At 43.0% G+C, this 25,399-nt stretch overlaps 1 long non-coding RNA gene and 1 other non-coding gene across 2 annotated transcripts in view; both read left to right on the top strand.

Annotated features, from left to right (window-relative positions):
* The window catches only part of LOC136843864 (uncharacterized), a 30,679-nt gene extending 6,306 nt beyond the window's left edge, over positions 1–24,373 (top strand). The window contains exons 2-5 of the long non-coding RNA XR_010854703.1: positions 3,868–3,978; positions 10,596–10,717; positions 14,057–18,168; positions 24,173–24,373. This is a non-coding gene — a long non-coding RNA (uncharacterized lncRNA). The remainder of the gene's footprint in view (positions 1–3,867; positions 3,979–10,595; positions 10,718–14,056; positions 18,169–24,172) is intronic.
* Positions 6,600–6,718, top strand: LOC136844525 (5S ribosomal RNA). The gene has a single exon (XR_010854910.1). It is a non-coding gene; the product is annotated as a 5S ribosomal RNA (ribosomal RNA).
* Positions 24,374–25,399: the final 1,026 nt, after the last annotated feature.

Here is a 25,399-nt window from a genome sequence, read left to right on the forward strand (position 1 = left end):
CAGGATCTCACTCTACTTGGACGACTGGTTGATTCGAGCGTCGTCCGGAGGAAAGTTCTGGAGGACCTTCAGTTGACTCTGCAACTCGTGAAGTCCCTGGGACTTCTGGTCTGTGGAGAAGTCGCAGCTGATCCCCTCACTGTCCATTGTGTCTGGGAATTCAGATCTATTCAGCGGCTTTTATAGCGTCTCCGTCGCAAGAACGGCAACTTCTATGTACGAAAAAGTTTCGGCCTTCTTGGAAAAGGAAACATGCTAGGTGAAGGAAGGAATGAGTCTGCTGGGGACCATTTCCTCGCTGGAGAAGTTTGTTTTCTGGGAGTCTGCATCTCAGGCCTCTTCAGTTCTTTTGTTGGAGAACTGACAAAGCAAGGAAGACTTGAAAGAGGAATTGAGAATTCTTCCTTATATAAAGAGGATCTGTGGTGGTGGCTCGATCCAACGGAATTGCAGAAAGGATCTCCCTCAAGCTTCTGAACCCCAACCTAGTGTTGTTTTCCGACGGGTCGTCAACAGGTTGGGGGCAACACTAGAGGGAGAGAAAGTGTTAGGAACCTGGAGAGAGGAACAGGTGTCCTGGCACATCGACTTCAAAGATTTGGCGGCTATCTTTTAGCTCGCCAATTCTTCGAGGTCCAAGTTTGCAATCGTGTAGTTCTAGCAAACTCGGACAATACTTTGTTTCCTGTTCAGCCTTGCAAGAGAGATTATTCTTTGAGCCTATGCTCGCAACATTTCGATTCTCACAAGTTTTGTTGCAGGGTCGAAAATGTTCGAGCAGACCTGCTCTGTTGGCGCCATCAACTCCTGCCGAAGGAATGGACCCTTCATCAGGAGGTTTGCCAAGATTTTTGGAAATTTTGGGGTCGCCATCTTGTGGATATTTTCACGACCTCAAGAACAGCGAGGCTCCTCTGTAAAGCTCATCTGTACTCGACCCTGGGGCAGTTGCGATAGTTGCTCTTCCCTGGGATTGGACGGGAATAGATGTTTACGCCTTTTTCCCGTTCTAAATTCTGGGAGAAGTCATACGCAAGTTCGCGGCCTCACAAGGGACGAGGATGACTCTCATCCCCATGTTTTGGCCTTCGAACCACTGGTTCTCGGAGTTTCTCTTCTGGTTGGTAGACGTTCCGAGGACCCTTCCTATGAGAGCAGACCTGCTCATACAAACCCACTTCACGAGATATCTTTGAATCTCCCCCGCTCTGAACCTGACTGCTTTCAGACTATCGAAACTTGGTCAGAGCGAAGGGGTTTTTCTGGCCAGGTGGCACGGGCCATCGCTAGAGCCAGAAGTTCTTCATCTAAAGGATATATCTAGCGAAGTGAGCAACCTTCAAAGGTTGGTGTAGAAAGAAGGGCTTTTCCTCTTCCTCTATCACTGTGAGCCAGGTTGCGGATTTTCTCCTTTACTTAAGAGAAAAACTCAATATAGCAGTTCCGACTATCAAGTGTTATCGGAGCATGCTTTCGATTGTATTCAGACACAGAGGATTAGCTTTGTCTGACAATAAGGACCTCCACGATCTTACGAGCTCTTTCAAGACGTCCAAGGTTCCTCAGCTGATTTCCCTGCTTGGAACTTGGACGTAATGCTCAAGTTTTTGATGTTTAGTCCTTTTGAGCCTCTCCACTCTGCATCTCTTAAGGATGTTACTCGAAACGGCATTCCTCACTGCTCTTAAGAGAGTGAGAGAGTGAGAGAAGTTCGAGGCCGTCATGTGGGCTTCAAGGAACACAATGCTGTCTATTCTTTAAGCCCTAAGTTCTTGGCTAAGAATGATAGGTCTTCTAACCCTTGGCCTAGACACTTTGAAATTAAAGGTTTAGCAGACCTTATTGGACAGGAACCTGAGGGAGTTCTATGTCCAGTTAGAGCTCTCAAGTACTACCTTAAAAGAACACAGGACACTCGTGGTCCATTGGATGTTTTATGGTGTTCTGTGAGGCAACCAGTTAAACCTATGTCGAAGAATGCACTGGCATTCTTCATTAGGGACGTCATAAGGACGCACACTCTAGTTGTGACGACTCCAACTTCAAGTTGTTGAGAGTTAACGCTCACGAGGTGAGGGCAGTTGCTACCTCCATGGCGTTCAAGAAAAATATGGTACTCAGTGACATTTTTAGTGCCACATTTTGGCGAAGTCAATTCGGTGTTTGCCTCACACTCTTGGCAAGATGTTTAGGTAGCATACGAAATTGCTTTTCGCTGGGACCATACATTGCTGCTTCAGCAACCTTGGGGACAAGGGGTAACTCTGATCCTATCCCCTTTTAATTGTGTTTTTATGGTTGTTGGGTCGACTACTGGAGGCAGTCTTCCCAATCCTTTGCAAACTAACGCTTTAGGTGTTGGTTAGGTGGTTAGTAATGCTCTTTTGTCCTCTTTGTATGGGCTATGATCTAGTCACATTGTGGTCACGCCCCGTTGACAGATCATCTAGAAGTCGCCAGCTATATAGGTCACTACCTTGCTGGGGTCTCTAGTAAAGCAGAAGCAGACTAGAGTGACAGTAACCACTCAGTCAGCTACGCTATCAGATAAGGAACCAAAATAATTTTACCAATAATTGGTTTTTTCCTAATTCTTGGCTGTCTCTACCCCCTCCAAAGGTGGTATTCAGCTATATATATATCTGGCAGGTAAGTCTCATGAACAAAATGATATTTTAATGATAAAATAAAGTTTGTTCATACTTACCTGGCAGATATATATATTTATATTGCCCTCCCTCCTCCCCTCAGGAGACAGTGGCGTTAGAAAATCTGAATAGAAAATGGGAATGGTTCCTGATACCGCCTCCCAGCGGCGGGAATGGGTACTAACCACCTGACCGGCCACTGCATGTGCCGCAAAATTTGAAATTCTGTCGGACTTCGGAGAATACAGCTATATATATATCTGCCAGGTAAGTATGAACAAACTTTATTTTATCATTAAAATATCATATTTTGTTCATGTAATAGCCCCAAACAGTGCTGGCAGTCTCTTGATACTTTTTGTATGTGTGGTTCTTGCTTGTCCTTGATCAGTATTTGAAGATGTTACTAGGAGTTGAAAGACTATTAAAGAATACTTGAAAATTGGTTGTGGTAAGTCATAGCCAGTTTTATACAGGCCTTTGCTGTTGTATATTATCCTTTGGTTCTCGTTGTTTGTGAGGTACAGTAGTTACCACTTTAGTTCTTACTTGAGTGAAGGTAGACACAGTTTTGGCAGATTCCCTGAGCAGAGATTGGCTTGTGTTTCACCTCTAGTATCAGTCAGTTAACTTTAACAGCGCTATCATTGCCATCCCTACTAAAGTTGTTCCATCAGATTTCCCCATGACAAGATATAGGAAATTATTTTTCTGTTTTTCGCTCTCCGACACTTTTGGCCTAATTCCCATCTTATACATGTCATTGTCGATCAGTGTCTTTTCTGCATGATTACCTTGGCCTTCCGACTAGCCTTCATCCTCTTACCATATCTACCACTATCTTAACTAATTGCTCCTCTTTTCCTTGTATACATGCATCTGGATCTAAATCCCTTGGCCACTTCTTTTTTTACAAATGTTCATCTCGATACACTGCAGATAAGAATCTTAGCAGGTTTTGATCACATACACCTACAGATTTGTTAAAATTTAATTCCTTTTATGGAACAAAAACACACTAACTAAATAAAGCAAGTCTTTTCAGTGCAAAGGTCTACAATAACTATTGGTAATGTGTGATGTTTTTAAGGATGATGAAGATCAAAGCAAAGTGGTGTACCCTTTTTTAGTACTCTTGACTTGTAATGGTTAATCTTAATCTAAGTTCTTGAGTCAGTTCATCTATGAGTCTGTAAAATGTTTAATGTTTTACTTGCAGTAAGGCTTCATTGACGACAAAACGCCTGTTTCACATCGTTTACCTTCAAGATCATCAGAGCTCTTGACAGTTGTTCAGATGTTATACATGAGAAACATCTATGCTCCAGAAGTGAGTTTTCACAATTGTTTTATAATACTGAAAGTGTATGAACTTTTTGATCAGATGCATGATAGCTGCAATATTCATAACATCAGTAAAATTTCTGGAAGCTAGTCATGGCAATTTCTTCAGTGTGTAAACCCGATTGTGAAATTGTTGATTTGTTCATGCAACTTACCTGTCAGATATATATATAGCTGTATTCTCCGAAGTCCGACAGAATTCCAAAAACTCGCGGCACACGCAGTGGGGCCAGGTGGTTAATACCCATTCCCGCCGCTGGGAGGCGGGTATCAGGAACCATTCCCATTTTCTATTCAGATTTTCTCTGTCGCCGGTACTGTCAACAACTGTTTTCAGTACCTCCGTCTTTGGATTTCGTAAACTCGTTATTTTCCACTTAAGTATTCTATTTGACTTTTGGTTTTTGTCTTTGGATTGTGGATTGGCATACGCTTTTGTGGAATTTGCTTTTGATTGCTCTTTGGATGATGTCTGGATCTAGTTATGCTAGCTTCAGAGTATGTTGTGTGAATGAGTTTAAGGTGAGGCTACCGAAAGTTTCGGTAGATCCTCACTTTACATGCATGAGGTGTAGGGGCAGGTTTGCTTGATAAATGATCGCTTACTTTGCCTCCCACCCTGCTAATTTTTAGTTCAGGATTTCATTCTCGCACTAATAGTGCTCCTTTTTTGCATCTGGAAGATGGCTAACAAAATATTATCTATTGCGAAGGTGCATAGATTGAGCGAGTCAAGCGATAATAAAGAAGAAACAATAGTAACGCTGGGTCAATCAAAGTGCACGTCGTGAAAACGGACTCGTAAGGCGGACGCTGAAGAGGATATGTCCAATAAAGTTTTCGTAACTATGTTGTTACAACAAAATCAAACACTTATGGAGTTATTAAAGGAAATGTAAGGTTTGTTTTTGGAGATAGTCTACCGAGAGCAGCGGGACTAGAGTGACGTCACGTAGGCAAATGGCTGCCTCCTAGTAAAAAGTAAACAAACGCTTTCGCGAGTTCAAAGTAGCACGGTAAACGTTAAAGATGCCATAATTTACTCAGGTCGGTATCAAACATTAGTTTTAGTCAGGGTGAGGAGATAACCTACCATAATTTTAGTTAAAACGACGAGAATAGGTTTTATCTCGCCGAGACTGATTTAAATCTACCTGCCTAACGTAGGCGAGCCAAATTCTAGTACTCGTAGGCTAAGCGGGAGTTGAGACTTCCCAAGTAGGTAGCCTATTTCACAATATATTGACTGGGGGGCCTTTCTGTCAAGCATGCTTCGTCTCCCAGTCGTGTTCACCGCTCGCTGGATCGCCATCGTGACGCTCTGCTGCAGCGTGACGCTCCGCAAGCAGCTATCCTGGACGCTTCTGTAGCTGCTCGTCAGGACGCTCCTCTCGCTGCCGTGCAGGACGCTCGGCTGGACCGCCATCGTGACGTTCCGCAAGCAGCTATCCTGGACGCTTCTGTAGCTTCTCGTCAGGACGCTCCTCTCGCTGCCATGCAGGACGCTCGGCCGGACCGCCATCGTGACGCTCCGCAAGCAGCTATCCTGGACGCTTCTGTAGCTGCTCTTCAGGACGCTCCTCTCGCTGCCGTGCAGGGCCGCCGGCTGGACCACCAGCGTGACGCTCCGCAAGCAGCTATCCTGGGCGCTTCTGTAGCTGCTCGTCAGGGCGCTTCTCGCTGCCGTGCAGGACGCCAGCTGGACCGCCATCGTGACGCTCCGCAAGCAGCTATCCTGGGCGCTTCTGTAGCTGCTCGTCAGGGCGCTCCTCTCGCTGCCGTGCAGGACGCCGGATGGACTCGAGGACGCCTCTTTGGTTGCTCGAAGTGAAGCTTCAGAGCAATCAAAGTCTGCGGGGAAGCGTAGATCCCATCTGCGTGTTGGACCGCAAGGCCTTCGTTTCTCCCATTGAAGAGGGAGAAGTCTCTTGTGAGTCGGAGCCTGCAGTCCTTGAGCAGCCTCCCCTTCCTCGGTCTACGGACTACCAGGTGTTAGCCGGCCTTTCTTAAGGACTTGTTTGGCGACAAGTTTCAAACCCTCGGCCACTCTCTCTCCTCCTTCGCAGTTTGCTTCGTCCTAGACGAGGAGAGCGCCGGGGTTTGTCAAGATGACTTCGTCTCTGGCGACGAAGAAGGCCTTCAAGAAGGTTAACACTTGGATGGAGGAAGGAAGACCCAAGGCAAGACTTCTTTTGCCCTGCCTCCGTCCAAGCTGAGCGGCAAGGCAGGTATGTGGTAAGAGACCGGGGAGGACGTCGGCTCAAGAGTTCCTTCGTTGTCCCAGGGAGACTTCGCTAGCTTGGTCGACGCGCCTAGAAGGTCCCTCCTGTCGGCTGCCAAAGTGTCCTGGACTATGTCGGAGACGGATCACCATTTGAAAGGACTGTTTCGAACCATGGAGGTCTTCAATTTCCTGGACTGGTGTTTGGGGCTCTAGACGTCAGGATTAGGAGTCCCGACTCGATCTGCCTGGGGAGCTGTCCAGCGTGTTGAACTGCATGGACAAGGCAGTCAGGGATGGCTCAGAGGAACTGGCTTCCCTCTTTTGTACGGGCCTCTTGAAGAAGAGGGCCTTGTACTGTAACTTTACAGCCTATGGCCCTACCAGCCAACGGCCATACCACGTTGAAAGCACCGCTTCTCGTGCGATCAGCGAAGTTAAGCAACGTTGGGTCTGGTCAGTACTTGGATGGGTGACCGCCTGGGAACACCAGATGCCTTTGGCGTCATACTTTTGCAAAGTCAGTTTCTCCGTCGCAGAGGGCTTTGCTGTTCTCCCCGTTTTCGAGCCATCTCTTCCCCCCAGTCCTTGTTCAAGGATCTCTCCTCCAGCTTGAAGGAGGCCACTCAAGACCTCTTGGCCCACTCGTCAAGACGCCCGGCAGTCCCTTTGATGTCGTTGTCGGGTCAGACCTCCAGGAAGTAGAAGCCCTTTCGTGGAGGAGCTTCTTCCTCTAGATCTTCTCCCCGAGGTAGAGGTCTTTTCAGAGGCGGAGCCCCGCCTAAACCTTGGGGCAGGAAGTGATTTGCAGCGCCTCCAGACACCTGTAGGAGCCAGGCTTCTTTCGTTTGCGAGAGCCTGGAGAGTAAGAGGGGCAGACATGGTCCCTTGAAGTTATCGAGAGAGGATACAAGATCCCCTTTCTCGACTCACCACTTCTGTGCACGTCGCCCAGGGATCTGTCGTCCTCATTCCTTCAAGAGAAGCAACAGATCCTTTTCGAGCTATTAGAGCAAATGCTCGAGCCAGAGCTGTGGAGCAAGTCCTGGAGCTGGACTCCCAGGATTCTACAACCGACTGTTCCTAGTTCCGAAGCAGTCGGGAGGATTGAGTCCAGTCCTTGATGTCAGTAGACTGAACCGCTTCATGGTGAAGGAGAAGTTCACGATGGAGACGTCCCAGTCTGTTTTAGGAGCATTAAGACCAGGAGATTCGATGGTCGCTCTGGACTTACAGGACGCTTACTTTCACGTTCCCATACATCCCCAGTCGAGGAAGTATTTGAGGTTTGTACTAGGGGGACGAGTGTTTCAATGCAGAGCTCTTTGCTTCGGGCTAAGCACAGCTCCCATGATCTTCACGTTTATCATGAGAAATGTGGCGAGATGGCTTCACTTGGCGGGTATTCGTATCTCGCTTTACCTGGCCGATTGGCTCATCCGAGCCTCTTCACAGTCAAGGTGTCTGGAGGACCTGAATGCGAATTTAGAGTTGACAAAGTCCCTAGGACTTCTAGTGAACGAAGAAAAGTCCCATCTGATCCCGACGCAGTCCATCGTCTATCTGGGGATTCAGATGGATTCAGTGGCTTTTCAAGCTTTTCCATCCCAGGAACGTCAGTAGCAATGCTTAGAAAAAGTCTCATCCTTCCTAAGGAAGGAAATATGCTCGGTGAGGGAATGGACGAGTTTGCTGGGGACCATTTCCTCTCTGGAGAAGTTTGTTTCCCTGGGAAGACTTCATCTCAGGCCGCTCCAGTTTTTCCTGGCGGAAAACTGAATAGACAAGGAGAATCTAGAGGAGACCCTGAAGATCTCTCCTGTTTTCAAGATTCACCTGAGGTAGTGGCTCGACCCCTCGAGGTTGGCGGAAGGGGTTTCTCTATGCCTTCAGAGCCCCGACCTGGTGTTGTTTTCCTACGCTCCCAGGGAGGGATGGGGAGCAATACTAGGAGGGGAGAAAGTGTCAGGCACCTGGAGAGGGTAACAGGTGTCCTGGCACATCAATCTCAAGGAATTAGGGGCGATCCTGCTGGCCCTTCAATCCTTCGAGAGCCAAGTGTCAGGCCGAGTCGTACAAGTAAATTCAGACAACTCCACAGCCCTGGCATTCCTCAAGAAACAGGGAGGAACTTGTTCCTGGTCCCTGTTCCCCTGGCGAAGGAGATCCTGCTTTGGGCCCATGCGCTCCCCTCACGATCCTTGCGAGGTTCGTTGCAGGAGTGGAGAATATCCGCGGGACCTTCTCGGTCGACAGCGGCAGCTTCTACCGACCGAGTGGACCCTTCACGAGGAAGTATGTCAGAGCTGTGGAGGTTATGGGGACGTCCCTTGGTAGATCTGCTCAGGCAGCCCCATTTCGAAAGGTACCTCAAAACTTCCCCGCTCTGAGTCTAACTGCATTCAGACTATCAGCCGACAACAAGGATCTTCACGATCTCTTGAGATCCTTTGAGACTGTCAAGGTACCTCATTCCAGGACGCCTCCCTGGAACCTGGATGTCGTCCTAAATTTTTTATGTCAAATACCTTCGAGCCTCTTTCTTCGGCGTCTCAAGAATGTGACAAGGAAGGTTTTTTTCCTAACTGCTCTGCCTACGGCGAAGAGAGTTAGTGAACTTCAGGCTATCAATAATCATGTAGGTTTTAGAGGCCATAATGCAGTATGTTCTCTAAGCCGTATGTTCTTGCTAAAACGAGAACCCGTCTACCCCTTGGCCCAGGACCTTCGAGATTAAGGGTATGACGGAAATTCTCGGACATGAACCAGAAAGAGTCATGTGTCCTGTCAGGGCTCTCAAATTTTATTTGCAGAAGACTTGGGAAAGTCGAGGTCCTTCGGACAGTCTGTGGTGCTCTGTCAAGAGGCCGGATTTGCCTCTTTCTAAGAATGCACTGGCGTGCTTTTTTAGAAGCACCATTTTAGACGCACTTTCCGACGTTCAAGACAGTGACTTGAGTCTTTTGAAGTTAAGGCTCACGAAGTTAGAGCCATTGCAACCTCGGTGGCTTTCCAGAAGAACATGTCCCTTTGCGATCTTCTGGGTACCACCTTCTGGCGAAGCAATTCGGTGTTCGCTTCACATTACTTGCGGGACGTGAAGACGACATACGAAGACTGCTATTCGCTAGGACCATACGTTTCCGCACTCCAGATCGGCCCCATAACACTTCTAGGCCTGGACCTCTGTCGGACTCCCAGGACCAGGGAGAGGGCAAGTCGAAAGCCACAGGAGGGTTACGGGGCTTCCCACCGATCTGGCGTCCCTTCGGCAGGACCTGTTGTCGCTTCTGCAGACACAGTGTTGCGGGCAGGAGCGATACTCATCCTATCCTTTAGAGGTTAGGAAGTATATTTTAATCTTGATTTTGTTTTTTTACGTCAGATCCGTCCCATAACGCTTCTAGGCCTGGACCTCTGTCGGACTCCCAGGACCAGGGAGAGGGCATGTCGAAAGCCGCAAGAGGGTTACGGAGGCTTCCCCCGATCTGGTGTCCCGCCGGCAGGACCTGTTGACGCTCTAGGTCAGGTGGTTGGTCGTTGCTCCTTTTGCCCTCACAGTATGGCCTTATGATCTAGTCCCATTGTGGTCACGCCCCGTGGACAGATCATCTAGAACTCACCAGCTATATAGGTCACTACCTTGCTGGAGACTCTAGTAAAGCAGAAGCAGGCTTGGGTGACAGTAATCACTCCCAGAAGTCAGCTATGCTAACATAGGCCTGGGACTTCCCACCTCTGTCGGACTCCCAGGACCAGGAGAGGGGCATGTCGAAAGCTGTCAGTTGGTCTTATGATCTAGTCCCATTGTGGTCATGCCCCGTGGACAGATCATCTAGAACTCACCAGCTATATAGGTCACTACCTTGCTGGAGACTGTAGTAAAGCAGAAGCAGGCTTCGGTGACTGTAATCACGAAGTCAGCTATGCTAACAAGTAAGGAACCAAGGCGTCAATCGCCTACATATATTTGTTTCCTAAATCCTATTCTGTCTCTTCCCACCTCCAATGGTGGATTCAGCTATATATATATCTGACAGGTAAGTTGCATGAACAAAATGATATTTTAATGATAAAATAAAGTTTGTTCATACTTACCTGGCAGATATATATAATCATAGTGCCCACCCTCCTCCCCTCAGGAGACAGTGGCACTAGAAAATCTGAATAGAAAATGGGAATGGTTCCTGATACCCGCCTCCCAGCGGCGGGAATGGGTATTAACCACCTGGCCCCACTGCGTGTGCCGCGAGTTTTTGGAATTCTGTCGGACTTCGGAGAATACAGCTATATATATATCTGCCAGGTAAGTATGAACAAACTTTATTTTATCATTAAAATATCATTTTTAATGAGTGAAAGCAATTTTTTTTCTTTTTTAGCAGTTGGAATGAGCAGATCAAGAAAAAAATATATAATTCTACCTCTCGTTAAGAATGAACCCACTGACAACAGTCTACATTGAAGTTGCAGGAAGCTGCGAAGTTTGGCACACAAATATTTGGTAAGAGTAATTATGATTAAGATTGAGTACTCCTAAGTTGACAATGATGGAAGGTTATCTTATGAGTAGGTGAAAACACTTTAGGTGTTACACATTGAAAGGGACCTAGGTTATACCTTATCCACAGGATGATATGTTATAGAGGTTTTTACACCTCGCTGAGAACAGTTTCTTTAAGCCAACCTTTTGCAAGCCATGTCTCATTGGTCATGCAAAACTGTTAGGTTTATTGCTATCTTTCACTGTTTTCCTCTCAAAGCTTCATTATATTGTATTGTATGTGCTGTAGTTCAATTTTTCTGTTTGAGGAAATTTTCCTATGCAGCACTTGTTGAATTGTTGACAATTACAAATGCTCAGAACTGTATTTTTAATTTTACCAATAGCTGAGATTTTAGAAAATACAAATAGAGGCAGTATTAGAAGTAGAGCAATTTTGAGATTATGGAGGCAGTATCAGAGACCACTAACTGTGAACCTTCCTAAAAGATATTTCAACACAACAACCTGTACTGTACTTCATCATAAATGTTTTTTCAGGGAGTTAGTCCTGTGGTCTTTCTGCCAGGCGTTCCATCAGGCCTAGGTCTTTGTGTATTCCCTTTCTCTGTTTTTCTTGGGCTTGTGTACAGATCATCTCCCTGCTACTTCCATGTCTGCTGCTTTTCTGACTGACTGTTTAATCCCTTCTCATTGCATGTCCAAACCATTCTTAGGAGGTACCAAAGATGTGTTTTGCAGCATCCCTTCATAGGCCTAGCTGCATTGCTTTTTGTCTACTCTTCGTCCATTCCTCTTTGTCTCTTCCTTTTTGGCTGCTTAGTTACTTCTTCTGTCTAGCTTCAATTGTCTCCTCTTATTGTTGAAATAAATCCTTTTGGGACAACCTTACAAGAGTAGAAGAAAGACATTGGGGACTGTTAATAATCTTTTGTAGACGATCCTTATCATCATCTGTGCATTCCCCTTGAGATGAAAGGGTCTTGCAGCCTTCAGTATCTTACCAGTCATTAATAATTTTTCTCCCCATCAGTATATCAGTAAACCTGTACAAACCCAACACTTCCTCCCAACTTCTGATATTCTAACATTACTAATGAGCCGTTCAGTGAGTGTTTGAAACCCCTGGAAAAGGCCCATAAAAAAAGCATCCCTGAGAAGGGATTAAGCAGAGAAGACGAGGAGGAGGAGGAGGTTTTTTGTTTTTCGTTTTCTGCCACAGTTGAAGAGGAAATTTATTGATTATCCTTCTTGCAATATCTACCAGATAACTTACAAGCCATTGGTGTTAAACTTGCATTCAGCTCTACTATTATCCAGACATGTGACTGGCACAAATTTCCAAGCTTTTCTGGCCACGTTACATACTCTTACTCATTGCATGCCTTTCTGCTCATGCCTAAGTGTCCAGTTATAGAGAGCAAACCGAAACCAGAGCAGCTTCTAAAGGAAGATGATAGACATTTCCCTTAAGTTAGAAATCTTCTTATCTTATTTGTCCCTACAACCATTCTTTGATGATGTCAATCCCTGAGTGGAGTGCATTGTGAATTTTTCATTTAGATCTGTTTCCTAATAATCATTGCCATATCTTTTTAGTTGTGTAAGAAATGTTAATACCTCATACTGTACAGTGCCTCCATGGTCCTTTTCCTTTGTTTTTACATTTTTTCCATACATTTGAGGTATCAATCCCTTTACTTCGTTCATATATTGTGATCCTGAGCATCTCCTGTGACTCCATCTATCATTGAATGCATAATACAGTACTCTGTCAGACATCTTATCACAGGATCCACCTGGCCACTTTCTTGGCAACTTTCTTGCTCACAATGATTTTCAGTCCTTCCTTTTTGTTCACTCTACCATCTTATAAACATTTTTTTATGACTTTTTAGTTTGGTTTTGCTTTTAATATCAGGACATCTGCATTTAGAGCTCCCACCTGATCAATTTTGCTTTTGTGCCATGGTGTAATATTATCACAAGGTTGATGATTCTTCCATTACCTTCTGCTATATGATTTCCTATCTAATAGCTTTACTTGTGTTATGATGTTTAAAACCAAAGTTCCAAATATATTTATAACATTTTCCTATTTCCATGATCCTTTTCATGTAGTTGCTTGAGATAAAAACAGTTATCAACTGTAATTATTTTTTTGAGTGTGTTCAGTGCCCTCTCCACTCTTATTACCCAGCCATCTTATTCTTCAGTGACTATCTTCTCTTGCTTCATCTTTCAATCCTGTTTTCTGAGTAAGTCTTTCTGGTCAATCCTTTGATAATCTAAAACTTGGACTCGAATTAGCTAAACTACTTAACACTACTGTTAGAAAATAAGGGTCCGGTAGGGTGAGAGTATAGCTACACTCATACCAAGTCATTTTAGCCAATGTCAATGATTAGTTAATTTTTTGTTAGTGAATTTCTAATTTTATCAGAGACCATTAATGAACAAAATTGATTTTGTACCTGTAAGCCTCTAAGGTTATTAACCCTAAGTGTTTGGAAATCTAGTGCTACAAGATATTTAGACAGCTTCACCAGAACGAGAGCTGCAAGATGATTTGAAGGCTTAGTTTTATTGTTAACCATATGGAATGTTAATTAAAAGTCATGCAGGTCATTGTCAAATGTTTTATTCTTCATTGCTTTTATACACAAAAGCCATAATAGAATGATCAAGACCAGTGAGTCAGAAATCATTTTGTGAACTTACATTTCAAAGTAAGATGCTGGTTTTGGTGTAATTCTGAAGCTGAATTTTTGTACTGTATTGTAGAATGTTGAAAAATAATAACATTAGAGGTCAAAATATTGACCAAAACCAAAAGTTTATGTCCTGTTCACCCTTCATAAAAGACTCTTAGGATTGGCTTTTAAATGGTACTTTGACTAGGCAGAAGTGATCCAGGTGGATAGATAAATGGTAAAAATCTAAAAATAAATGCAGGGAAGAGTTTTAATTCCCAGGAAGAAAGGAGATCAAACTATGTACAGTACATGTTGGTAGAAAGATATAGAACTTGTTCCCAAATGGATGTTGCACTATATCTAGATGATCTGGATTGTAATGTTCTCTCCATGACGTGAAGTATTCAACTGTAGGTTTTATGTTAAAGGTTTATTTGAAAGAATCTGAGTGCGAGATTAAATCAACTCTGTTATGAGAATCTTCATGTATTGTAGTAATCTTTCAATATGTGTTACAAAGAGTTTAGTTTCCTTGAAGTAATTAGTCAACTAGTTTTAAAGACAGTTTTTGAAGCCAAGATTCTTCTGCAAGTGTTGAGATGACAAATTTACTATATGCTAAACTATGCTCTCTATATTCCAGGTAGTGTTTTCAACATATGAGCGCCCTCATTATGGAACAGGATACTGTACAAGCGAGAGAAGAGGACCACTATGGGCCAGTTCAAAAATAGATAAAGCTATTTATTTTCATTATTATTTTTTAAAGGTGTCCCCTGATGGACTAGTAGCCTAACCCAGCTCTGTGTATATAACTCCCTCTGTTGGAAATGCACGCAAACAGTTACAAACCTTTTAGCTTTCACTTATGCTATGAGCAAACAAGCCAGATATTTAAACAGGCAGTGAAATTAGTAGTGATAGTTAGCGGTGGATAGAATCACCTCCTTTAGTAGGATTTATTTGTCTTGCCTCCCAGTTGTTTGCTCCATTGGATTGTCATGCACATTGATCTTGTGCTCAGGAGCTGTTGACTCATTTTCCATTTCACTTTGTTCAACCATCTCGAGGATCTCTCAAGTGTTTTCTTTTTGTTATGGGGATTCATTTGATAGCTAAATCAAGTGACAGAACTTTACTGTGTGGTGTTTCTGAGCTGAGAGGAATTCTCTTAAAGAGAGCTAAGTGATATCTTTCATGCTTGTCGGTCTCAATGTCTTGTGATTTTATCTTTCTTTGCTGTGATCCTGTTATAGGGCAACATTCCTCCAGAGTATGAACTGCAAATTTTTTTAACATTATAGTATTCGAACAAATTTGTTCAACATTTCGTTGGGTCAAGATGAAGATGACATTTGACATTCTGAATAGATTTTAGACATCACTTTCTTTAATGCGCGGATATAAAGTAGTATTTTAAAAATTTCACTGAAAATATTTAGGACATTCTCTAGGGTTTGCTTATTGAGTTAGGTGCTAGTAACAACCATCCAAATGTTAGGCCAGAGGGGCCATTTTAATGGACATTGGCTTACCATTGTAGGGTATTGTTTCTTACATTTTTCTTATATTTTTGCTTTTGTTTCCCCTAATAATTCCTGGAGCACTTAGGAATATAACATATGTCTCTGTTATGTCAATTGTATATCAAATCCAGGATGTATGTGGTCTCTTGTGCTCAAGTCGATAATTGATATATACTGTGAATTATGTTCCACAGAGAAATCCGCGAATAGGTGAGTAGCGAATCATGAGACCATGAATACGGGGGATTTAGTTTAGACAGTGTCCACAGGTGATCTAGATGAAAGAATACGTACACAGTGAGTGTACCAAGTAAGGCAAGAGACCACCTGGTTTGTATGGCTTTTGCCTGCTACCTTTCTATATTGATAAACAGGCTTGAAAAGCCTGGTCTGGTCATGCCCTTGGGACTGGTGGTCCCCAACGCAAGAGAATAGCTAATGAGGTTATACAGGGTTGGTCACAATTAATAATAAAAGAACCAATGAATTAACCAAAAGGGATCAGTAGGCTGCAAAAGTCCACCTGGAAATGGGGATGAATCTGGTCAGGGTAGAGCAAAGTTTCAATATGGGTCAAGTCATACATGACCAAGCCAGATCCTCTTCAGACAACTTTCAGGAAGCCACAGCCATCAGTAACCATCACTCTTTGGTAGCTTATGTAGCACTATGGTTTTGTCTGCTCCTAACTGCATATTCTGGCATAATTGGAAATAAAAGGTTTGTTTTCATGAAACAAAAGATGTTCTGAATTAGATTTTTATGTGAATGAATATTTCAAAGTCATTGTAATGTTAGATATGTAACATAAGTAAATAAAATAGGATCTAGGAATGCAAAGTAAAATTATAAAACACACGTGAAGAACAGCAAAGCAGAGCAGTACTGTATGAACGTGCTAACAATTTGTCGAACAATAAGCAACAGATCTAGTTATGCAGTGATGCATATAAGGAAGATGCAAAATGAATGAAAAACTATGAATACATATATGATATCTTGGTAGCAGCTTAAACCCCTCTGAAAGTCATTATTTGTTCCTATGGGAATACAAACAATCACATTTTCTTTAGGAGTGTCCTTCAGCATGAGTTGCTGTGAAAGATACACCAATATAAAAGCCTGAATTTGTATACCTAGGAAAAATTCAAATTGTTTAGCAGAATTTATTTTGCTCATGATTTATTTAAAGAATACTAAGTTTATTGTACTAGTAGAGGGAATAAATAAGGTATAAGAACAGATGTAAAATTGTACTAGTCACATCACATGAAGGAAAAGCTATCATAAACTGAACTAAAACAAGATTAGGAGCAAGAATACAGTAGTATGTACCAAAGCAATTAAACTTACATAATTATAGTGTATAAAGCAAAGCAATTAAATACATTGTTTGCATACAGACCTAGACTTGAGACAAGGTTGTACCTTTTGCAAACACTGTTCTCCCCATCACATGCAGCCACAACTGTGACAACTTTCACTTTAATGATGATATATACCTAGCTGTCATTAAGTAGCAGCAGGGATAGTGAAGGATTACTAATAGGAAAATATCTACTGCCCATAATTATGTACATACAGTGTGGCGGGCTTCTATCATGCCTGCTGCAATATAAACTTCATACAAGTAATCATCATCACACCCTTTTTGTGTCGTTTACCCTTTAATGATTTAGACTTTAAAAGAGTTCTTTTCGTTCTTCTCTGTCTTGTGCTGTTTCTGCTGAAATTTCCATCAGGTCTGGGTCTTCATCTATCCCTTCCTCCATGATTTATTCGGCATTTTTATATATCTTTCTTCCTGCTGCTTCCATATCTCCTGCTTTGCTAACCAACTGATATTGACCCCTTCCCATCACACAAACCCTGCAATCTTTGAGATCTGTCTTATTTACCCAGCCTTGTAACACCACAGTTATTCACCAACTCTGCTCTCATAATTCAGTCTCAACACATTCCAGCCTTAAACATTATATGGTCACACGCTTTCAAAATGTCAGTTTTGCTGCATAGAGTAGTACAACCTTATGTACCCATTGTAAGTTTATTTTCTCTACAAATGTAACATTTATTTACCAGTACTCTAGCTGTTTTTATTTCTTCCATGCTATAAATATTCTTTACTCTTGTTTTCTCAACTTGAGCATCACAGAATGACATGTCCCCAAGGTAAAAGAAATGCACCTCTTCTAAGGCTTGTCCGTCTATCACAAAAGGGTTCCTAACTTCCCTTTGCTCCCCATATGTTTTTGTAATTCATTTCAAGCATACAAATTCTCTTACCCCATATAGGTTGTAATCCTCAGAACTTCTTGTGCCACCATATATTACTTTGGGTAAACAGTACAGAGTTTACCCCCATACCTTTTCCCCAACAGCCACATAATTTTCCTGTTTGCTTCCTGTCTAGTCAACTTAAGCTTTTTTTTTTCTTATATTGATGCTCCTTCGTCTTCTTTCCATTCCACTCTTCCACTTTTAAACATTTTCACCACCTCTTCCTCTGATTCTTCTGTTACCACTTGGCCATTTCACAGAGGAGTTCCTAAGGGCACCCTTTGTAGTTTCTTCCATTACTATGATAAGAAAGGGCTCAGTGCTGACCCTTGATGGACACATTTATCTTTGAATACAAGTACAGCACAGTAATAAATTAGTTGTTGTTTATTAGTGTAGTATCAGCAAGTAAACTGTTATATCAGTAGATATCTTTACATTTAGTTCAGTCATCTCTGCCCAATAAATAACTTTTGGGTAAAGCCGTTACCATGATGAAGCATTTAAAAAAATTTCAGTTAAAATAAACGAATGGTTGTAGTTTTATATCAAAGCTGTATTTATTTACATAATGTAACTGTTTAGAATCAAATTTATGGATAAATGTTGTGAGTAGCATAAGGGAAATCGTTTATAAAGCAGATTATTGCTATAAAGTTGACACTTGAATATAGACTGCCTTCTATACAGACAGGAGCACATCTACAGAATTGTAAGCAGATAACTCCCAAGTTGGTATGTTAGAGTAAGGTGCTGGGGTTACAAGTACAGGGGTATTTCAAAGTTGACAATAAAAGCAGGCATGGTGATGGAACAATACAGGTACTGTATTCACATACAGTGTTTGTAATTTATCACAACCCCTGATATTTTGTACTGTGGCACTATATTTTTATTTACATGAAACGTTGACATGTTTTTGTGGCCGTATGTTGAACATCCATAAATAGTGCAGCAGATTGCTGTAAAAATCGTTCAGATAGTGAAACAAGCATGAAATTTGGCACAAACATTCCTAAGACTACGCTCTCTTAGAAAAGGGCGCTGGCCACCTGAAAATCCAAGATGGCGGCTATTTTTCAAAATGGCCGCCATCTATGTTGAGATTCACTGGTTTGGGAGCATCTATTGATGGAATATGCCAGTTTTTTTTTTTTAAACCTCGACTTTTAGGTTATAAAAATGTTCCATACCACACATTTTATTGAAAACCCTTACTAAATGAATTGTAACCAAGATGGCGTACAAAATAGTTGCCATAAAAGTTTTTTTTCTATCCACAGCGCTAGCAGACATAGAGACCAACTGTTTTTATTTAATGGTATATTCATGTGATCAGACAGTTTAACTAATATGCTATTTTCAACTGAAATAGTAATGGTATGGTCACATACAACATTGTGTCTAAGACTGTAACCATAAAAAGAAAAGAAGAGAAATACGGACTAAACGCAACCAATCTATGTATAGGTCTCTCAACCTACACCTTTGAAAAATTGAGGATAAGAAGGTAGGCATAGCATGACACGTTGGATGCTCAAGCTAGATTATCTACTGAAGAGAGGGCAATATTTATCTAGACTTCACATTTGCAAGTGCACAGAGCTGTGCAGGGAAGACCCAGCTTGTAGCACTTGCACCTTTCCGACAGCCTGCTTTGCATCCACATTTGGTAAGCTGTTGGCAACTCTTGGCTAAGGGCGAGTTGGTTGTCCAGAGGACTTGCCATGCTTCACCAGACTTTGCCATCCCCACTCAGCAGGGTTCTCTGGCTGTGGCTGACACTGGGTGGCCTGCCCCACACACAACCAGCCTGGTACGCAGCACGCTTGGTGTGTTGGAGGAGAGCTCCCTGGTTGGTGGAATGGCCTCATATGCCCTTTGTTTTCTGGCAAACATATCAAGTCTAGCCTCATCCACAGTGCCAGCAGTGCTGGATCTTTCATACATAAGTATGACAAACCTCTCCAGGACCTTCAGGTCACTCTCTTCCACTCTAAGAGGGTAGTGACTCAGTTTGGAGAACACAGTGGAGGCCTCTGGAAAGATGTTCCATGTCTGCCAGGCGGTCTTCTTGCCCTTGCTCCGGAAGGCTGACACTGTATCACAGCCTGTGAACGCATGGAAGAAGAGCATGCCATTCACCTTCTCCTGGCCCAGAGAGTTGCACAGGTCATGCACAGCAATCCAGCGCAGGCTCTGGCCTTGGCCAAATGCCACCCATAGCTTCTCTAGCCCTAGATTGTGGAGAGTGGAGAAAGCACTGACTGCAACGACAAGAACATCTGTGTCATTTGCTTTAACCGTGATGGTCTTGGCTCCATGTTCTGTGGCATATTTGGCATGGAGAAAGATGCGGGTGTCAGCTTCCTCATGAGAGCACTTTTCCAGTCCCTGAAGACTAGCCTCATGAGTGCTGAGGACAGCAGACCCTTTCGTGGCAATGACAACATTTGTGGCAGACATCTGGGCAACTTTGTCTGCCAGGAACTGGAACAACTCTGTCTTGTTGGCATCGTGTCTTAGGAAATTGCGCCAGTTGGATGGAATTGTGTTCTTGTCTGTCACCTTGCGCCTTCCTCCTGACCACGTTGGAGCCTGGTCTCAGCTTTGAGGCTGGATGTATTGTATACATCAAATACAAGATGTGATGATGTGTACTTGCTGCTATAGGATTGTATCACAGGCAAGAAGTCGCAAAGTGCATAGCCCTCAAAGGTCTTTCCTTTCTTTGGTGGCAAGGCATGGACCAAAGCTGATCCATCTACAATGAGGACATCAGTCTTTGGTTCTTTGTCTTCTAGTGTAACATGACTCTCCAGGACCGAGGTCAGCTGAGAGACTTCTGACATGTGTACAGCCTACCACCCTCACTAAGGGAAGCTGGGAATGTTTGATTCTCGTGCTGGAAGAATTCCTGCAGATCACATTCACGGCTCTGACAGGATATAAATAGCTTTGAGAAAAGCTGGCAATCCTCCTTCAGAAGTTTCTGCTTTGACTGTTCTACAGGAGCAGCTTCTTGCCTGAAGAAGTCAGTTCTGTTCTTCTTTATCGGCTCATAGAAGGAGACTGCATTGTTTGCCAAAGAGTCTGAAAACTTCTGAAATTTAGTGCGGCCTCTGTCAAGGTGTGTCTGTAGAAGTTCTGCTGAGCTGGGGTGGGCAATGTCTTTGTTGTCAATGGAATACAGATCCTGGCTCTCTTCCTGAAAAGGACTTCCCAAGTGTTGCAAAGCCAATGACAGCTTGCTGACTCTCTCAAGAATGTCTTCTGCACATGAGGTGTTTGTTCATGGTGTGTTGTCTGCTCATTAGACTCCTTACTTTGAACCTCTGTTTCGTATGCAGACACCAAGCGGATGATCTCTGGGCCAGCCACCATCCATCTTCTGAGTGCTGACGGATCTTCAGTCAGCCCAATGGCTCTGCCATCAGCCTTTATAAAGGCATTGGTCTGCTCATGAGCTTGGTCAAGAGCCATTGCTGAGAACTGGCGACTGGTCTTGTGCACAACAAAGTTGCCAGCCTTGAACTCCTTGTGCAACTCTGGGTGTGAACTCTCTAGGTAAGCATGTCCCTGAGGTGAATAGGCAGCCAACGAGCATAGTTTGTATTATTGTTGGAAAAGAAGTAGGGTATCAGCTCATGCAATGCCTGGCAGTAGAGGACAAAATTGGCCTCACGGAAGGACCTGATCAGTAGGAATATCACAAGTTCCATAGACAACACCATGTGCCAGAAGTGGAACTGTGGACTCTGCTGTCTTCGAAGGTCACACCACTCCTCAAACTCTAATGCCTGCTCATTGTTGTTTGCTTTCTCAGCACAGTAGTCAGTGTATGCTGTCCTCAGGAGTTTGTACAAACTAGAGGCTGTAACCTGGTGCATCTGCCGTGTCCTGGTTACACTTGCAGCTGACAGGAAGGATTCTGCAGTTCCAGATGAAGCAACTCCTGCCTCACCAGAGCTCCTGTCCAACCACTGCCATGAAGAAGAGTACCAAGAGATGTCATTGCTGCCATCTCAATGTGCAGACCACCAAACATTACCAGATACTTGTCTTCGCCATACTGATCAGGCCACTGCCACTGCACCTGCTTTGCTGCGGCATAGATTGGCTGATCAGCTGTGATTATGGGTATCTGGCCAGGGTTCAGAAAATCAGTGACATCCTGCACTTTCTGCATCACGTGTTTGATCGTAGCAACAGAATGAGCCTGATCACGCAGGAGAGGAAGCAATGAAGTTATGGTTACTTCAAATTCTGGGCTTCTCTTCATTGAAGCGTGATGAGCTGACCACGTCAGATTCACTGCATCATCTATTTCCTGGGTGACTATGACCTTGTCTAGCCACTGATACTCCAGTGCAAGCTGTGGCCCCAAGATATCTGTGGGTGGCTTTGGTATTGCAGTGTTTGGTGGCACAGGGTTCTTTGTTTGAAAGGAAGCTGGTGAGATGTTTGTGAATGTGTCCGGCAATTCAGGCACCGACCTCACTTTCTCAGGTGCAAACTTTAGTTGCTGTCTTTCCTGTCCAGTGTTCTCCTTGGTGGGGTGCTGAAATATGGAGATGCTAGTTCCATGGAAGGAGGTAGTGGCAGTAGTTGCAGATGGGTTGTGGTCGATGTTGTCCATCACTGCAGTGGTGAACAACCCTTTCGCAGTACTGGGGGACAGACCACACCCTCCTCCACATATTTGCTAACTGTGGCATCTCCTAACTGTGCAGAGACCTCCAGTACTCTGTCATAAGAGATACTGAGGCCATACTGATGTAGCATTTCAACCAGGTTTCTCTTCCTGGTTTTGGCATAGACTGAGAGTCCCATGTAGACTGGGAATGGCGTTTCTCTGTCTTTGGAGTGTCTATGAGTTGTTGCTCCCTCTTTGTATCGGGAGTAGCAGTTGAACTGCATGAGCTGTGCAATGGCCTGGTCTGACTTTGATGCTCCAAATCGTAACTGTGACTTGATGTCAGCCCCATGCTCAACCATCCCTACAAACTGGAGCAGGAGAGGAGGCACAGAATTTTGTACACAAGCCTCAGAAAATGTGCCATCAAACCATGACTGATGATCAAGTATAGACTTTCTGAGAATATTTGCTGCTTTAGCAATGATAACTGCCTCTGAAAGATCAGATGATTGAGCAAGTGCTTTTCCCACATCCTTTTGAAATGCAAGTAATACATCTCTGCCAGATTTATGAGCCTCAAGTTCTGGAATTTCTGCCAGAAGTTTGTCTTTGAGTCTCGTGGAATTTACACTTGGTGACTCTACACCTAATTGTTCCAGACGTTGTTGGTAGAGGTGGCAAATATCTGCCAGCCGAAATGTGACTGGATCATCTGAACAAAGGTTGTTTTCAACAATGTATGTCATCAGTTCTGACAGAACTAGTGGATACACATCTGATTCTGACTCAGTGCTACCTTGGTCTTTCTCAAGGCTCCTCAGGTAGGACCTTTTTCTGTTGTAGAGGGCACAAAGACAGGCATGGTGATACTTAAACTCCTGTGCAATGACATCCCCACCAGTCAACTTAGCAAGGAGCTTGCCATCACTAAGTATCTCTGCACATTCACGCAATTTCAAGTCAAGGCCCTTAGTACTAGCCTGTCTGAGATCAGATGCAGGTGCCACTTTCTCACAGAAAATGCAAACTTTATTGTCATGACTGGTTCGGCGCAGTTTTGCACGACTAGTCTCAGTGTTGCTGGTCTGGTCATTGGATTGTCGCTTTCTTGCACGGTCCAGTTTAGTGTTGTTAAACAACAAGCGACAGTTCACATGGTATTTTGCTGCATTTTTCCTGAGAGTGGCCTCTATGCCATCACCTTCATCCAGCCTTGCTGGATCCATTATCAGTGGCATTTCATTAATTTCACTGAACATGGGAATGTTCCTTGCCAGCATTGTGTACCCATCATGGTCTAGGACATGATGACTTGGAGGTGATGTCAAGTGCTCACCTCTTTTGTCCTTCTGACAAAGACAACACAAACTCCAGTTTGTTTTTCTACTGCTCAATATTGGATTGGCATCACATTCTGCCATGATTTCACTTTTGATTAAGGCCGAGGGGTTATCCTTTACCACCTTAAACAAAGCACACATTCCTGTATGGGATTCAACTAGGTTCGGTCTCCTACACCTAGCCCGATCATTCATCCAGTGCCATTTAAGTCCCGTGTGATCTGTACACCATCCGGTAAGTACATGAACCATCATGTACAGCCCCCATACCCTTGGCTCGGCTCTCCCGCGCTGGCACATCCTGTCTATTCAGGTGCGGCTATCTAACTATAGCTGGTCTGGGGCTGTTAGAAAGCATTTGGGACACTAAACTAAACTATACTACAACTACTAGTCTAAGACTACAGGATTAGTAAAGCTGGATTAGCTGGCACTGAACCCCATGCTGAGTTACACAGCAGTGATGTCACCAGTGTGCCCTGGTTGTGTGCAGACATACACTCTTTTACATTTATTAATTTTCCTTCAAAATTGATGAGTTATTCGAAAAAGATGGCCTCATTTAGGATCTAAAACCACAGAAACCAAGATCCATGCTTAAAACGATAATTGTTGAACGGGCATTATTTCTCATTATAATTATTGTTTCTACCTTTTCTTGGCAGCCATATAGCCCCCATATTTAAAGGTAAACTGTACTGGGAAGCTACAGAAACATAATATTCACAAGAAATAGTATGGAAGAGCTTTACCATATTGTTAGAAGCAAATACATGCCATTCTAGTGAAAAATTAGCCAAAATCTGTCGATACTGGCCGCCATCTTGGAATTTGGCCGCCATATTAAATTTTTTGCGTGGCCAGCGCCCTTTTCTGATAGAGGGAACTTTAAAGAGCACTTGTGCAAAATTTCATGCTTGTTTCACTATCTGAACGATTCTTATGAAATATGCAATTATCTGCTGCACTAAAAGGCTTTTTAACCCATAGCCTTGTCTCAAGTCCAGTTCTGCATAAACAGTTGTGTATATATCGGCTTTTGTGTAATGGCATTGATTAATGTGATAATTATGCATTGTTGCTGTTTCCCTGTTGTTTTTAAGGATTATGCTTTTGTAAATGTTTGTACAGTATTTACTTGTAAATTAATAAAAATGTGTGTTTTGGCCATACAATAGAAGTTTATCAGAGCACAGTACCATCTATATTAGATATGATACAGATTTTTGTTATATTCTGTAAGGTAATATATCCCTGGAGGAAGTGTTAGGTGTGAAAAACAGTTTGTGATGTGTATGGTTGGCTTGTTGGGTAACAAATTTGCATTCAAGCTGTAATCTTGCCTTTATTTTAACTTGGATTTGCTCCAAACTGGTTCCAAGATAATCTTTACAGTAGTACTTTGTGACCATATTCAACTATACCACAATAATTAACAAAACAAAAGTGTACACTTACAGCTTAGATTCAAATTTAATGCTGCTGCTTTTTTTCTAGTATCATCCACTTTACTTGCTCCTCATTGCACGTCCAAACCCTGTTTTGGAGGTACTAAATCTCTTTCCCATTCTCTTGAATTTCTCACAGCCACTACTGTACTTCATTTGTGATACAATCTTCTGGAAGCAACCTCATCCATAAATTAGAAACTGTATTTTCTTTGCACTCATTGTAAATTTTCTTACTAAACAAGATTACTAATTTAACAACATTCCACTGATGTATTTCCACTCCCCAGATTGTTGCTGCTCTTTTCTTTCATTACTGCTCTCTGAGTCCAGCCTCACAGAGTGCTAATTCACCAAGATAACAAAATTCTCTACCTGTAAGGTCTGCCTATCCTATAACATAATCATCTTTTGTTTTTAATTTCTTCAGTATTATCATTTATGTATATTTGCCATAAAAAAATCCATTATTCTAATTAAACGTGTCAGTTCTGAGCATCTCTTGTGACATCATGTGTTACATTCAGTATATGAAATAATCTCCTCTCCATGTTCGTGGGATTCCCATGGCCATTTTTCAGACTATTTCTTCCTACTCCTTTGGGTCTGTTCTTGCCAATGTAAACTACAACAATTTTCACTAATTACACTGTTGCAATATCATATCTTCCAAACATAATAGGACATTTTTCCGTCAGGCTATTGTTAACATGAGATTATCAACATGCAGATACTCTGCTAGGGGCCTCATTT

The sequence above is a fragment of the Macrobrachium rosenbergii genome, chromosome 12 (assembly GCF_040412425.1).
Source record: "Macrobrachium rosenbergii isolate ZJJX-2024 chromosome 12, ASM4041242v1, whole genome shotgun sequence".
In the NCBI taxonomy this organism is placed as follows: Eukaryota; Metazoa; Arthropoda; class Malacostraca; order Decapoda; family Palaemonidae; genus Macrobrachium; species Macrobrachium rosenbergii.